We start from the raw sequence: 16,093 nt of genomic DNA on the forward strand, positions 1-16,093 counted from the left end.
TGAGAAGTCTGAGGCAGACCTTCACATAGAAAATAAAACACTGGATGTGCAGCCCTGTGCTTTACCCTCACTGATCTTTTCCCCTTCTTTTTGCAGGCTGAACATAAACCAGGGTTTTAAACATTTGTAATATGTCAATGATTCTTCCCCCAGCTACAAGGAGAACAAGTGGCAAACTGCTTTGAAGCAGAAATGTTCTTGCAATATTTTCAGCCCTCCCCCCGTAGAGCTAAAAGACTTGTACCCATACCTAATACGCAGAAGCCAGCTTGTTCCTGAGCATCGGAAGGGTAGTCAAGAAGGCAATATAAAAATAAACTAGCAGTCCTTCACCTCACCTCCACCTTAGAGTTTTGAACTCAGATAGATTGCTACTAAAATAGGCATATTCTAACCTTGCATCCTAAAAAAAAAAATAAAAAAATGACACGCTCTGAAATCTTCACATGCTTCTTTTCCTTGTAACCTGATATTTTCACCTGTCCTTCTCAACAAACTCTGCTGTCTGTTGTTGACAATTGGGCTAGTACCAGACTGGCAATTTTCTGACCACTGCATTCAACAAAACAAGACACTCCTCAGAGTTAACAGTCTTTTTTCTATGAATGTTTTTACTGTGAAGCCAAAATATTGATGTTCTGGGTGTTATCCACTTAAAGGTTTATACCAATGAAAGCTTATAAATGCAGGTCATTGTGGTGCTCATGCCCTTCTTTCCCACAGCAACAACAAACAGTAATTAACTTGATTTTCTTTTCCCTTTTAGAACTCAATTTTTCGTCATTTCCATTATGGGTTTGTCTGTCTTTTCTTTTTTTGATATGAGGCTCTTTTTATCTATTAAGTACATTTTAATGATTCCACAGAAGAGAAATCCATCTCTTTCACAATCCGTTTGAATAACAACTTAGTTTCGCTTGCATATTACTGCAATACCCAAATTGCACCTTAGAAACAGAAATAAAATAAACAGCAACCTATCAAATCCACAAGGCTTAGGATATCTGTAGGTGTCAGGAGCTGTTAAAGGTAGGCAGAAACAACAAAATGGATTAGGAGAAATGGTGAAGACTCTAAAACTGTCAGAAAATTTCCTCTCCTGTGTACACGTCTTGAAAATAAAAATATTTTAAAATAAATAAATATGAATAAAAATAAACTGGTCTTTAATACCACAGGTTATTCATTCACTTTCCACATTCAGACTTTCAAATGAATTTCCTGATTGTGAGCTTACTTTAGCATGCTATCAAGACAGTAACTTTGAACTTAATGGTCTATATTGACCCAGGTTACATTTCACGTGCCACAACTTTAAAGCATTTTATGGTTGCTGTCCTTTTTCATCGTATCCTTGGTACCCTTAGGAAAATATTTCATTATCAGAAAAAAAAAAAAAGAAGTCTAAAATGTATTTAAGGTTGGTAATTACTATACTCTCACATAATTTAAAGTATTCAAGTAGTTGAAAAGAAGGATATGAATAGTCAAAGACCTCATACATTTTACGTTGCCCTCATAATAAACACAAATATCTTTTAGTTCTGATTCATCATTGGCCACAAACAAAACATGAACATACAAAGCTACTCTCCAGATAGTATAAATTGGCATACCAACTTAAGTGTTAGTTGAGCAATGATGATTTACACCATCTGTGCTTACGGCCCATTACAAGTTGATTTCAGTACAAGTACACCAGCCTACAGACGAGTGACTAGCAGTGAGTAAGAGCGAAAAGAAAGAAGGTGAGGGGGGTGTTTATTGTGACAATTAATTTCTGGAATGTGTTTGTGATTTTGTTTTTTAATGTATCACTTTTCATTGTTGTTATTACTTAAATATTTTCTCTTTAGATACACAGAAAAGTGGGAAATGTTACTAGTTAAGTTTCTCAGTTGCTGTAGATTTGTCTGAACTTGCTGTTTCTTGAGAACAGTATTTCATTATTCTGTTTCTTGATGACAACATGTTATTATGGTCCTTTTCTGTAAATAATATTTATTATGATCTCCAGTTTCAAATGCCTTCTCAAAACTTAATCTTGCTGTTTCATATAGAAGTGGTTTAACCATCAAAATAGCTGGGTTTTTTTCTGTTTAAGATGATTAGGATTGATCAAAAGCCACTAAGGTTTATAAAGCCCATCCATAGAATCAGAAATTATTATTACTTCTTCCTTTGTCTTTTCTTATTATCTTCTGTTGTCTATATCTCACTTATAGACTCTTTGTGTGTGTGTGTGTCTAATTGCAAACAAAGCCAACAAACTTTCGTGCAAGTGCTTAATTTTACTAAATGTGCCTGCTCAGGTAATTAAGAAAAGTTACTATTTCTTTTGAGAGAATGGAAGAGAGGAGGGGGAGAAGGATGAATTAGTGATTAGATCTGGAATTTAAGAGAACTTGGTTCACTTCTCTGATCTGCAGCCATCTTGCTATACTACCTTGAATGAGTTACTTCATCTCAGTAACTCATTCTTACATCCATAAAACATGGTATCATGATATTCCTCTGTCCCACAAAAGACTTACAAAAATAAAGGGTACTCAGAAACTATAGAGATAGGGATCATGTAAATTCCTATTGAGTACTGGATATAGGATTTATGAAGTAAGGAGATAGAGGGAAGCAGGCAGCCGATGGTCTCCTTCCTTTTTCTCTGTACTTTCTGCTGCTCTGGTTCCTGTAACTCTCCCTTTCTCTTCCACTGCTCCAAATCATCCACTCTTGTCCTACAGAGAACATGAATATTATTCCGTCTTGTCTTACATTTCTCCCAGCCCCAAAACACGTGTCTGCATTGAACCTAGACCTCTCCAATTGCATACTAACTCCAGCTTGTTTGACATGCTGTGAATCTGGCAGTCCTGGAGAAGCTACGTGGAAGTAGAGGTATGAAAACTACCTGCAGTGACAGACTTGAGAGGCTATTCTCATTTAAGCATTTTCCAGAGGGGTAGAGCTTCCCAAGGTCTGATGCACACGTGGAAGGGAAGAATGGGAAGATACTGGTTGTTCTCAACTCACTGGTTTCCCTCCAGCATTGCTACTCTGCAGCCTATGTCTCTGGTGCCTGCGCTCCTCACGCTACTCAAATTCCTCCCCTCTAGACTGAGCTCTGCAATCTCCCACTGATTTCCATTTGCAAACGTTTCTCTCTTCTGCTGTTTCCCCACCCTCAGTCCTACTTCTTCTATTCCTACTGGTTTCCAAATCCTCATGTTCCCATTGCTGCTATCCCACAAACCTGCGCTGCTCTGACTGCTGTACCCTGCTGTCTATGCCAGCAAAGCCAGTACTATCTAAAAATGCTATCATTGTTTCAATGTGGGTATCTCAGCAACCCTTCTATTTTTAAATACCCTGAAGAGCTGTCGGTAGCAGTTTATGTCTGGTACAGCGGTCTGCTCTGAAAGCAGATTAGGCCAAACTACCCACTGCCCCGAAGCTGCCCATGAAAAGGTCATCACCTCACTTCCCATCTGCTGACTTGTGTTTCCCCTAATCCATTTCAGCCAAACCAGACCAGTTCAGCTGACATCTACTATTTAAACTGCTTAAACTACTCTGGTTGGCTTTGGCCGAAAAAAGTTTGGGAGGGATTGCGTGAGCAGCTTGCAGGTAGGTAGGAGAGGTGGTAACCTGTGGCAGAAGACAGCCGGGACAGTGACTGGGAGCTGTCTGGGAACGGTAACCTCTTTAAGAACCCCACCTCAGCCTGTGGAGGAAGTGAGCACCCACAAGGGGATTTTAAAGCATGGTAAATTCTGTGCTTTAAGTTCAATTCTCACTTATTTCGCAAGAGGTTCCTCTGGCAAACCGCTCCTTTTCAGTGCGCAGAGAACATGATGACGTTACTCAGGCTGCCATTCATCTTTCCCCTGTTTAACCACTGCTAACTGATTAACCAAGTGAAGTGCCACAAAATCCCGTAGCTGGAAAAGGAACAAAAAGGTATGCTAGCTTTTACAAATAAAGAAAGAGAAATCTTCATAAACAAAGTGCATGACCTCCAGCTCTTGGAAGTACCCGCCTATTCCCCCTTCCCACCCCCCCAGCAATAGGGGCAGCGAGGGGTGACACAATTCCAGCCGCTCCTGCCAGAAGCACGATGTGAACTGGTAGGACATGGTGGAGTGTCAAAGTTCGAGTGCTGTTGCATAGCCTGCTGGATAGCCACCATAATGTCTTTTGCCCTTGTTTTACCCCATATAGGCACTTCAGGTCTTCTTATCTCATGAGCTTGATAAGGAGGCACAAGAAAGGGATGCTAACGTATTAACTCTTTCAGTACTGTTTTGCCAAAAAAGGGGCAGTGGGTGCTGAGGCCAAAAAAATCCATTGCCAGAAATGTAGCAAAATACATTTCATAGATTTGACGGACCTTTGAAAACCTGGGGAGGGAAGGTCACCAGGCAGGGACACCAGCAAAGCCAAGCAGTCTCTCTCCCAGATGGGCAGATGGGACCCAGATCTCCTCTCCTTTACCAAACTAAGGACTGACTCCCTCCCTGGTTTGCACCTGCAGTTCAGATCGTTTCCAGGAGCCTGCTATGCAAGTGGTAGGGAGGAACAAAAGGCTTTCAAGGAAAAAAAAAATTAAGCTGGAGTTAGACCCTGACACGCAAACGAGTTACTGCTCCTTCACGAGTGACCACCTGCCAGCTGAGGCACGTCAGCTGCCAACACGCGCACGCTCTGCCCATTGCGAACAGGAGGGAAAGGACGCGGCCGCTAATCTCAGTGAAGCGAGGTCAGATGCTGCCGCGCTCGAGTCCTCCACACTCCTTCCGTTTGTGTCTTCAGGTTAGCAACAAACTTGTACAGTTTCACCCTGCAATGCTCTCCCACATCAGATGCTCAGCTCAAGCTCAGCTGAAAATAAAAAGATATTCTTAGTAGTAACTTCAACCTGCAGGAGTTAATTGTGATATCACTGTGGTTTAGTCGCACCTTTTATTACATTAGGGAAAAGAAATATCCTGACTCTACGCTGAAAAAGCTTTAACTTGCTGTCCTAGACTTTTCTGTATATATCCTTCTTTTCAGCTAAAAATAAAAATATTCCAAAAAGATCACAAGTACTTTTTATTCTTACAGTTTTACAGTGAGGAAACTTTTTCAGTCTCCCAATTAAAAATAAAATAAAATAAAAAAAGAACGGTTACATAAGGTGTTACCCGAGTTGAGACGACAAAAGGGAAGAGAGAACTGAAATGTCTTTCCTCCTCACCACGCGCCCCTCTCTGCTGCTCCCCACTTCTCTTTGTGAGGATAACCGTGCTGGAACTATTTGTTCCTGCACTTCTCTGGTCTGAATAAGCTGGGGCACTGGCTGTCACCTCGAGTTTCTCTGGCACGCTCTCTGCTCCCCTTCGTCGAAATGGGTCAGTTCTAGCTCTGTTAACCACCAGTTAACTGTGCAGGCTTTCAATACTGTGAGCACTTTGTGGGTTTGCGAAAGGTATCTTCAGGGCCACTGGTTAGCAGACAAAAAAGGCGAAAATGCTCTTTAGCTACTACAAGACGGACACGTGCAAAATAGCGAATGTACTGACATAAAATTGCTTTACCGCAGTTTCTTCACTGCTTTTGATCTTTGTTTTGTCACTGCCTTATGGAGACCGGGCGTCTCTCGGGACCTCTCTCTGCCCCGCACGCTCTGCGCTCCCTTGCAGAGGCCGCGACTGTTTGGTACGTGTGCCAGCAAGGCTTCCTCGTGAGACAGCTCGCAACCCCTTAACACCAGGCCCTTCACCAAGGTGGTTCTTGGTCAGTTTTGTCAGGACAGAGCCCACCACCGTACAACTTGTTTGGAGTCGCCTGCTTCCTGAAACACCACCCACACAAACCGTTTTGTGAGTGGGGCGATAGCCGCGTGCCTTTTCCCAAGGCACTTTGTTTGAAGAGACAGCCACCAAGAGCGTAAGGACCCATGCGGTGAATCCCCTTTCCCATGCTGTTTTCCAAGGGTTTGTGGCACAGGGATTCGAAAGCTGGCGGAGGTGACCGACCGGAGTCTGGAGTCTGCCGGGTAAGACGTCCTGCATGCCCAGCAGTGCCAGCGGGGTCCCCTTGGTGACGATGCCTCCGAGGGAGAAAGAGGGCTGCCGAGGGAGAAAGAGGGCTGCCAAATAGTCTGGGGCACCTGGAAGAGGGATGGGTGAGACAGGCAGGTCCCACCAAACCCCTGAAGGATGCACCTCGCTAGTTAACATCAGTACTCCCAGAAGAGGTATGAGTTGGGCAAAAATAAGCCTGTGCATCTGCTTAGACCTAACTTTCGCTTTCCTCAAGGTATTGAGGTTTTAGTGTTTTTTTTTTACTTAACAAGGTTATTTAAAGGGTGAAGGCCCTCAACGCGCCGCGTGGCCCAACAGGGCGCTCTGCCCGCACCAGCGCTACCCCAGGAGGATTTGCCGCTGTAACTCTTCGACGGCTCTGCGCCATAGCCGCACGTGCCGCTTTTAATTTAGAAGGACGGACCAGTGTTTTAGGTACTGAAGGGCCCTTTAGCCGGTGGCACCGAGCACAAGGGCAGGCCGCCCGCCGGGGATGGCAGGGGACGCTGAGGCGGGACGGCCGGGGCTGAGAGGAGCGGGAAAGGTGAGGGCCGGGACGTGAGGGCTGGGGCTGACAGAGGCGGGAACGGTGAGGGCCGGGGCTGAGAGAGGCAGAAAAGGTGAGGGCCGGGGCTGAGAGAGGCAGAAAAGGTGAGGGCCGGGGCTGAGAGAGGCAGAAAAGGTGAGGGCCGGGGCTGAGAGAGGCAGAAAAGGTGAGGGCCGGGGCTGAGAGAGGCAGGAGAGGTGAGGGCCGGGGCTGAGAGAGGCGGGAGAGGTGAGGGCCAGGGCCGGGGCCGGGGAGCGAGGGCAGGGCGGGCGGAGCCTGTCTCCTCAGCCGGGCGAGGGGCGGGAAAGGTTCGGCGGCGGCTCGGTTGAATCGCTCCGCGGCCCCGGCTCCTCCCAGGGGCCGGCCCGGCGGCTGCAGCGGGAGGCCGGGGGCAGCGGACGCGTGTGTCGTGTCCCCGTCCCCCCCTCCTCGCCCTCAGTGACAGCTTGGTACGGGGTGAGCCCCCCCCCAAACCCGCTCCTCCGCCTCCCGCTGCCGGGGCTGGCGGCGGCCGCTGCCTCCGTCTCCCCGCAGGGATCCTCTCTCCCCGCTCCTCCTCTTTCTCCTTCTCCCTCTCCCCCCCCTTCACACCACCACCCCCCCCCCGGCTGAGTTCATTCACTGGGATTGGTTTCAAATGACGCCATCGCTTTATTTTTACACCAATGACCTCATCCCAGCAGCTTGAAGTTTACTGACCAGCAAAACTCTTTTTCTCTCGCTCGCTCCCCTCCTTGTGCCTGCCTGCTCTGCCCGTTTGTTTGCAATCGTTTGGGTCCTTCAGGGAACCGAAGGCTTTAAAACAAAACAAAAAAACCCCACACCAAAAAAACTCCCCCAAAGACCCCAAACCTTTCTCCCCGCTCCCGAGCTCTTCAGTGTGTCCCCCCTCCCCCCCATCGCTGTCCCCTTTTAATTTTCTCAAGCCATCTTGGGGGGGGGGGGGGAGAAGGAGAGGGAAAAAAAAAAAGTTCCAAATGTTTCCTTTTTCTTCTCTCCCCTCCCACCTTCACGCTTCCCCCTCTTACAATTAAGAGCCGAATATAGGTTTTATCTTCTTTTTAATTTTTTTAAATTGCTGTTCTGTTCTTCTTTTTTTATTCTTTTTTTTTAATTGAAGAAGGAGGAAAAAGAGGAGCTTTCCCAGCGGCTGGAAGGAGACAAAGTTGTTTCAGGCGGCAGCGGCGAGGCTGGTGGCAACAACTTTTATCCCTGCCGAGGGGACAGACAGACAGACAGGGGGTGACACAGTAAGTGCCGGGAGGAGCGCAGGGACCCCTCGCCCGGGGCAGCCCCGTCTAAGCCGGCCCGGGAGGGGGGCGAGGGGCGCGGGGAGGGGGGGCCGGGTAGGGCTGGGCCGGGCGGGGAGGAGGAGGAGGAGGAGGAGGAGGAGGAGGAGGAGGGAGGTGAGGGAGAGGCGGGCGGCGGGAGCCCTCCCTCCCTCTCTCCTTCTCTCCTCCCGCATGCCCTTCCCCGCCGCCCCCTCACCTCCGGAGGAGAGCGCCCGCAGCGGACAGGTCGCTGCCCCGGGCCCGGGCAGGCTCCGGCCGCCTCGGCGGGTGGTAAGGAACGGGGCCGAGAGGGAGGGAGGGGGGAACGGTACGGTACCGGCAGCGGTACCGGCAGCGGTACCGGCACCGGCGGGCCGCCCCGCGCTCCCCCTACCTGCTGCGGGGCGGTCGGCACCCTGCTGCCCGCGGCGGCTCCTGCCGCCTCCTCCTCCTCCTCCCTCTCCCTTCCTTTCTCACCTCCCGATATCCACCTGCCTCGCCTCCTAAAGGCAGGGGAGAGAGGGGAGGGGGAGAAAGCCGGGCGCCTTCCCTGCGGGGAAGGGGAGGCAGCTCGCCGCTGGAAGGGATGAGCGAGAGAGCGCTGACTTCTTCAGCGCGCCCCGAAACCGTCTGCAGGGGATGTTTGGGGAGGCTGCCGATAAGCTCTGGCGTGCGCGTCTGCCTTTCTAAACTTAGCAAACGGTGCTGGCTCCCAGTAGGCTTTCTGCTGCTTAAAATGGTCGAGGATGCTTTAAAGCCCCGAAGGGCTCCCGAAGAAATGTTGAAGTTCTGCCTTCAACTTGGAAAGCGTTTAAATTGAGGCAGTTGACAAAATGGAGGGCTGCTGTGGAGTCCAGGAGTGAAGCAAATTGCAAATTGTTAACCTGGTATTGCACTGGTGTAAACTCGTAACTCCGTGGCTGGCGCCAGGATGCGGCCTGACAGGTACCCTCTTCTGACTTTATTTTTTTTTTTCCCCCGTAGAAGCGGTGGGATGAGGAGTTGAGCGCACATCAGTTGCGTGCCGAACAAGGTGTATGGGATGTGCCTATTGCAGAGCCTGACCAATGGTAGGATTTTTTCAGTGGCCGAAAAACATTTGGTTAGATGTCAGATGGGAAGCTGGTTTTTTTAGAAAAGAAAAGCCAGGAGATTTTACTTTCTTTTATTGTCATTTCAGCTGGTTGAAATAGAATATCAATCTTCCCTTTTTCCTTTGAGTGAAGGGTGTAGTCATAGCGAGCTGTATTGTCTGACCTGTGGCTAACTTTTTTTTGTTCAAACATTCGGTGTATACCCAGCCGAATAAATAGATCTTTGCTAGTTTTGAAAGCGAAGAGCAGATCGAACTGTTTCTCCTTGTAAGGATGCGTGCTGGGGTTCTTAAAAGAAAAAACCCTAACCGAAACCCCAAAATGATTTTGTAATCCTTGCTTTGAGATTTATGCTATTCCTGGCAGCATGTGGTTTGGTAGATACAGAGTTTACGAAGTCACAACTGACCAAACAGGAGTTGGTTTAGACTCTTGTGTTTTGAGAGGAGGTGGAAAAATAGTAAGTCTTAATTTCTTTTTATGGTGTTCATCCCACTGCCCATTGGAGATTGAAGCATTCATCACAGTTGTTTATGTTGGTTGTCTAGGGGTTTCTATTTGAATGTGGAGCAAGTATGCAACAGGGGTGTGTGTGTACACGTATTTTTAGCTTTAATTTTTAATGACAAAAGATACAAAGAATAGTGACACTCAAAAGTAAATCCTGCGTTTACCAAGTATGCTTATTAATATGTTTAGGAAGGAATCTATAAACGATGTCTGAGGTGTAATAAATTCTGGTCGTTATGCTTGTTCAATACAATAGTGCTTCAGTATATCTTAATACACCATTTCAAAGTCTCTTTTTAAATGAACAAATAAGTGAAAGCAGCAGAGAAGGTGCCAGTTCCTGTGCTAATCAGAGGTGCTAGCTGCAAAGCACTGTATGCTTAATCCATGTGCAAAGGTCCAGGAAGCCCAAACAAGCATTTAAAAACGCAACATGTTTTATAAAGATACATAAATACATTCCTGCTCCACTAGCTCTGATTTTGTTAGCTACCTAAGCAGATATAATGAACAAAATCACACCAGAAAAACTTCTGTAGAGAAGAAAGTGAACTCAATTTATCTTTGTTTCTGTAAAATGCATGCTCTTCTTTCAGCGAAGGCAGCTAGCCTGGCAAGGATGTTTGCTTTTAGCTAGAATAGCTTCAACCGTCCATAGGAACAGTATCGGCAGAAGCTGTGCGGGAATGTGTTAAATGGATTTCACTGGGAGCTCTGTCTCTGGGGTCCGGGCCAGCCCTCAGCCCGTGGGAGGAGTTGTGGTTGTATCTGCCATGTGCCTGTGCACCTTCCTTGGCAAAATGACATGCCCTGGGAGTCCTGTGCCTCTGTATTCACAGCCAGCAGCTGGAGATGGGGTGAGTGACGTCGTGCGGAGTTACTAGAGACTGCATGGTGGGATGGGTCAGCCGCTCGTCTGCCTTTAAGATACATGATTCATGTAGGCCTTAAGAAGCCCGCAGAAGGCAAATTCAGGCTCTCTTCTAGACTGCTGTAAGAAATGCCAAATAGGCAAATTAGCCACTGATTGTTACTTGCATTGGTCTTCAAGTGAGCTCTGCTCCAGTGCGTTGTACAGTAAGAGCTGTGTGCAGGGTGAGGGCCTTGCTCAGTCACCTGTCTTTTCAAAGTTTGATGCCTTAATCCCCAGACCTGTTCAGGAATATCCACTGTTTTCAAAATACAAATCTTCTAAGAAATACAGTTAAGCACAGTTGAAGCATTTTTTTCCCCTCAAGAAAAAGGAGGCAGGGTGATAGCAATTCCTATTGAATTTTCTAGGACCCTTTTTCCTTTTTCCTTTTTCCTTTTTCCTTTTTCCTTTTTCCTTTTTCCTTTTTCCTTTTTCCTTTTTCCTTTTTCCTTTTTCCTTTTTCCTTTTTCCTTTTTCCTTTTTCCTTTTTCCTTTTTCCTTTTTCCTGCAGTCAGGAAAGCATCATGGATATTCTTCAGATGCTGACAAATCCTTAATAGCCAGATGGCACGGAGTAGTTACTGTCAAAGGATGAGGTGTGGAAGGATTGGCACATCCCTTTTTCTTTTTCGCTTTTGTTTCACCCCTAGGAAGAAACATGGGTTTGGCTAGCGACTCCTGTGTATCTGTCTCTACAGATTTGTTGTTAAGCTGATCAAATCACTAATTGTTTCTTGCAATCTTGTAGTATTTTGTGCGTGGTTGTGTAATGGTACCTCCATGATTATTTAAGAAGAATTATCAAGAAGCTGTTTTTCTGGGTCGTAGGGAAGCAGCTGTGTCCCTGACGCATTGAATGGTACGTTCACTTTCCCTACAATTCCATAGGGATTGCTTCCAGATTTGTTGTAGTGACATGGAGGGTTTCTGTGGATTATTTTAAGTATCAGTAACTACATATCATACCAGTATTGGTAATATTTCTCTGATTTATTTGGTGCCCCCCTGCATAAACGAAGGGTAACGCATCATTCTTTAGGGCTGTCAGTTGCATACGTGGCCTCTACTTTCTCCATGAATCAAAAGCCATAGGTGGTGGGTGGCCTGGTGATGTGTATCAGGGTGTCGGTCTGGACTAAAGCCAGCAATTAACTGAAGACCAGGAGTCATCTGCATGAAGGTGAAGTGAATGCTGTAACTTCAGGCTACTTCCTAGCCCTTACTTGGGGGACACTATCCTCAGGGTTTTCTTCAGCACGAGTATAATAGTATCACCACTCTGATATCAAAGCTAATTGAGAAGAAGCTGGCTTTGGAGCAAGGCTAGAGACTGAGATGCCCAGTGTGACCGTGGTGTTGCTGCCATCTGAAGATGGCCGTGGGAACAGGGAAGTTCGCACCGCCGCTTCTCTCCGTCGCCCGACCTGATCTTTAGATTGGTATTAGCTTGGCAGCTCCAAATAAGAAATCTCCGTTATAGTTACTCTGTAACTTCCCATAACACCCAAAGGAAGCCAAAAATACACATTAATGGTAAAGTTTGGCATCTTAACTTCTGGGTTTGCATAGTTTTAATCTGAGCAGTTCTTGGTTTGCTTGTGGATAGGGCCTGTTGGCAGCTATCGCGGTCTCCAGTAGAGATGGTGTTGGCCACCAGTGAATTACTATTCCTCTGCGATCAAAGAAAATCTGCGTCTAGGGTGTGTGTATGGAGGACGAGAGGGAAGATGGGCGTGAGTTCAAGGCCTTGCATTTCCTTTTGCAGCACTATGTGGTCTGCTGCTGAGCCAAGACTGACCTACTCAGAGTTGGCTCTGGGAAGGCTGGCAGCGTTCCATGTTGCGTCCCTACGAAATGCTCCGGCAGCTGAAAAAAAACCCCAAAATTAATAATTGGGCAGGCTAGGAAAGAGGGGAAAGAGTGTTGCCTCAGCGACAGGAGGTTTGCTGTGGAGCTGCAGGGATGCAGAATGATCTCTTCTGCCACGGACCTTCACGAGCTCCTGCGCTGCTGCTTTTCTGCGCTTGCACTGTCCAAAGCTGTAATGTTTGTGCTGTGTGAATATATGAAAGGAACTGCTGAAACAGGGTCCTACTTTGAGAGGAAGTCAGTTATCTCTGCTCTTTCTTGGTCACAATATGAGCTACACGTCACCAGTAACTTATACAGCTTCTCTTTAGTGTGTTCTTGGAATGAATTTTGCCCTGTGTAGTACAAGTTTTCATCCTGTTTCTCAGAAACTAGGATCAGTTCCTTGCACGGACCTCATCAGGCAAATGTGTGCTCTCATTTGGTTTCAAGCTTAAGTTATAAACTTCTGTCAGTTGTTTAACAAATCAAGATACACAAGTGGAGGTGTGCAGAGGCTTTTATTAGTTAAGGATAAATGTAATTTTTTTTCTTCCATAAGATCTTGTTACATGCTATCCAAAGTGATAGTCCGCTAAAGCAGTATGAAAAATGTTTCTTCACAAAATTGTAATTGTGTTCCATTACATTAGTTTGGCAGAAAACTATGACACGTGGTTTCTAATATTGAGACTAAAATAGTGTTACCTGTTTTCATTGTGCTTCACTCGATTTTGCTTTGCTATAATAACCTATGAATTGAGCCTGTTTGTTGACTAAATGATAGATCAGTGGCTTGTACAAGTACTCACTTTTTAGACATCCTTGCCTGCTTGTCTAATGTTTTTTTTATATTACCGAAGGCATTGTGGGAGGCAAAAAGATGGGTCCGAGTGTGTAATGTAGCAACATTGGAATGAGAACTTTACAGAGAGCATAAAATGAGGAGGACAACAGAGACTAATTGTATGAAATTCCTTTTACGCACACGTTCTTGAGTTTGAATAACTAGTATGTATTCAGCCTGCTGGATTAGAAGGCTTTGGCTCTGCATGTGTAGCGTAGATGTTGCTCTCAAAGTAGGAAAGCTACTCTCCCTCCCTGCCACACTACTCCGGATAAAATTGATTCGGTACTGCGTTTTAGTCCTACTGAACCCCTAGTAAAGCATGTTTAAAGGCTGAATAATTCATAATGTTAGGGATATAAACACCACACTTTTAATAGCCCGATTGTTGTTTTTGCTTCTTGATTGCTAGGTGTAAGAATTATTCACCCCAGACCTTAAAGACTCGAATCCCGTGTCAGGACTTGGGTTTCTACCTGCAAGATGGTGCTTGCAGGAGAGCAACTTTCTCAATAGTGCGTATTTCACCAAGTTTATACAGTCCCTTAAGCATGGAAGCCATCCATCTTCTAAACACCATCTTTCAAATACATGCAAAGAGTCTGAACTACACTTCCAAGGGCTTCTCTCAGCATGCCATCCCGCTACTGAAACAAGCCTTAATTTCAAAGGTGGGTCGTAAGCACCAAGAAAGTTTCCCTGAAGAACAGGCATGAGATTACTTTCCACTTACTGTATTAATGCTATGTGGAATAAGTATAGCACCTATCATCTACACAGTTCCCACAAGTATTTTGTTACAGGTGGGAACCTGCTTAGGTGTTGGGATTTCGTACCTTCTTTCTTTAAAAAATATGTTTCGGAATCAGTGTTTTCTCTTGCTTTCCAGCTCTGCTGTCCCTGACAGTTTCATGGGAGTGTGTTTGAACTCTGGAAAACTGGGAGGGAAGAGAGCTGGTGCGGGAAGAGACTTTGCATTACATGTCTCTCTTCTAACCCCATCATACTCGGAATTGCCTTTCTAAAATAAGAGAACTTAGGTAGAGGCCTCTTGCTAGGAACACTTGGGGAGCAAACAGAATAAACTTCATCTTGATTTCAACAAAGATTCATGAAGTTTTGCCAGTTTTTAAGCAAGGACGAACAATATTCCAGCAGATAAGTACAGCAGTAATCTTAGTGTGGTGGCTTGACGTGTTTTTAGGTCCAAATAAATCTGAAAGTACACACTAGATTGAGTCCAGATTAGCAGAAGGCAAGTGGTGTCACTAGTTTAGTGGGGCTCCCTCTGCCTTTTCCAAGACCCTGGGTGCAAGGCAGGTGTGCTCCAAATTGAGGATGGGCTGTGAAAATCTCTCTTCCCATAGTCTGTTTGGAGTTCTGCATTGATGGCAAGTCTCTTCTCATAGCAGCAGGACCCAGTATCTTCTTCCCCTTTCTCCCAGGCTACTCCCATGTAATTTCAATTTCCTAAAAACTCTCAAGCTTTACACAGCGAGTGCTCTGAGGCCTTACTGAAGAGAGGTAATCAACAATGCCTGGTCTATAGGTTCATAGTCCTGCATCTCAGGAAGACATGGCAGCTGAATGCAGACGGGCATCGTCCTTATGAGAGCTGGTGAACTTCGTGTTCTCCTAGCTAGTAGGAGACTTATTTAGGGCATATTAATAAAGCTGCTTGTGCTTATACTTCCCTCTGCTACCTTGTTTGTTTCTTACTATCTCCCTTTTTTGTTTTGGTTTGATTTTTCTTGCATGTAACTTTTCATCTGAATATGTATGTTGATACATTTTTCCTGATCAGTGGAGTGAGCTCCCTTGTCCAGCTTGTGAAAATCCCTGGCTTCTCATGGTTGACGCATTGTGAGCATGCTGTCAGCTTCTCAGTCCTCCCTTCTGCTTGTTAGGTGATCCATGTTTGGATACCATCCAGTTGACAAAGTCTGTTTCCTCAGTGTAGCTCACTTCGCTTGTCTACTGTGATTTCCAGGTGGACCTATTTGAAGATGCCTGAAAAATCTGTTTATCCAGCCCAGACATGACTGTATGAGTAGCCTATTTGTTGCCTATTTCCTTTTGAAATATTACTGAAAGTTAGTTAACTCCTTCAAGCATAAAATGGATGAAAAAAGAATAGTAATACAAGTGCAAATCTCCAAGATACTAGTCAGGACAGCAAAAGGAAAGTGTCGAAATACTAACACATACTATCATTGCACATTTTCCCAAGGTACTTTTTCCATGAAAAGACCCGCGTCTTTCTGCCCCCTCAAATTTACAGGACTTGAATCTTCTTCTCCAACTGAGGCTTGCATGACTTGCCAACTCTCCTGCAGGTGTGACCTGTCCTGGAACGAGGAAACGTGTAGTGTCTTTTCCCCTGCTGCCTCATGTGTGGTTAAGCCTATAGAAAGCTGCAGAGGAAGCTCAGGCATGCTGTTCCTCTGTCAGCCTTCTGCAAATACAAGCTATTAATGACCATTGCCTTTCATGGGCAAAAAAAGTACTGGCAATTCCTTTGTGCACTTTATTTAATGGCGTAACAAGCAAGCACATTAGCTATTTTTATTCAAACGCCCAGACATAAGCCAGTATGGCAAAGTGGCTATGAAATGTCTGCATAGCTAAGTGAAAATACAGCTGCTCTTTAACACTAAATCTTTTTCTTTTAGTTACAGGATTTTTAGAGTGTTCAACCAATGATCATCTAATCATTCTAATAGAGCTGTGGTGAGGATTTTAAAGATTTTGCATTAAAATAGGCAGAATGTTCTTTTCAGTCACTGACTTTGTCTACTGTTTCAGTCAACAATAAGAAGGTAATGGAATAGGGGAGGTGGGTGGGTGAGGAAGGGGGGGACTGATTCAGGTTAAAGGTTCAGGTCTTGTCCTTTCAGAAAGCTTTGGAACTATCAGTTTGTACGTGCTGGTTAGTGGCAGGCACACGAAAAAACCCGAATACAGTGACAGTAAGCAAATGCTAGCTTAGAGAGATGCA

The 16,093-nt window shown here is 45.6% G+C and overlaps 1 protein-coding gene across 9 annotated transcripts in view; it reads left to right on the forward strand.

Annotated features, from left to right (window-relative positions):
* Positions 1–7,300: 7,300 nt before the first annotated feature.
* DUSP16 (dual specificity phosphatase 16) overlaps positions 7,301–16,093 on the forward strand; it is a 69,294-nt gene continuing 60,501 nt past the window's right edge. For 3 of the 9 annotated variants that reach the window (XM_075051740.1, XM_075051748.1, XM_075051745.1), the window contains exons 1-2: positions 7,301–7,862; positions 8,868–8,953. The gene's annotated coding sequence lies outside the window, so the exon portion shown is untranslated. Of the gene's footprint in view, positions 8,175–8,867; positions 8,954–16,093 lie in introns of all 9 variants that reach the window. The other 6 variants (XM_075051743.1, XM_075051751.1, XM_075051746.1 and 3 more) reach the window with 3 other exon arrangements.

This window comes from Buteo buteo, chromosome 19 (genome assembly GCF_964188355.1).
Source record: "Buteo buteo chromosome 19, bButBut1.hap1.1, whole genome shotgun sequence".
NCBI classification, from domain to species: domain Eukaryota; kingdom Metazoa; phylum Chordata; class Aves; order Accipitriformes; family Accipitridae; genus Buteo; species Buteo buteo.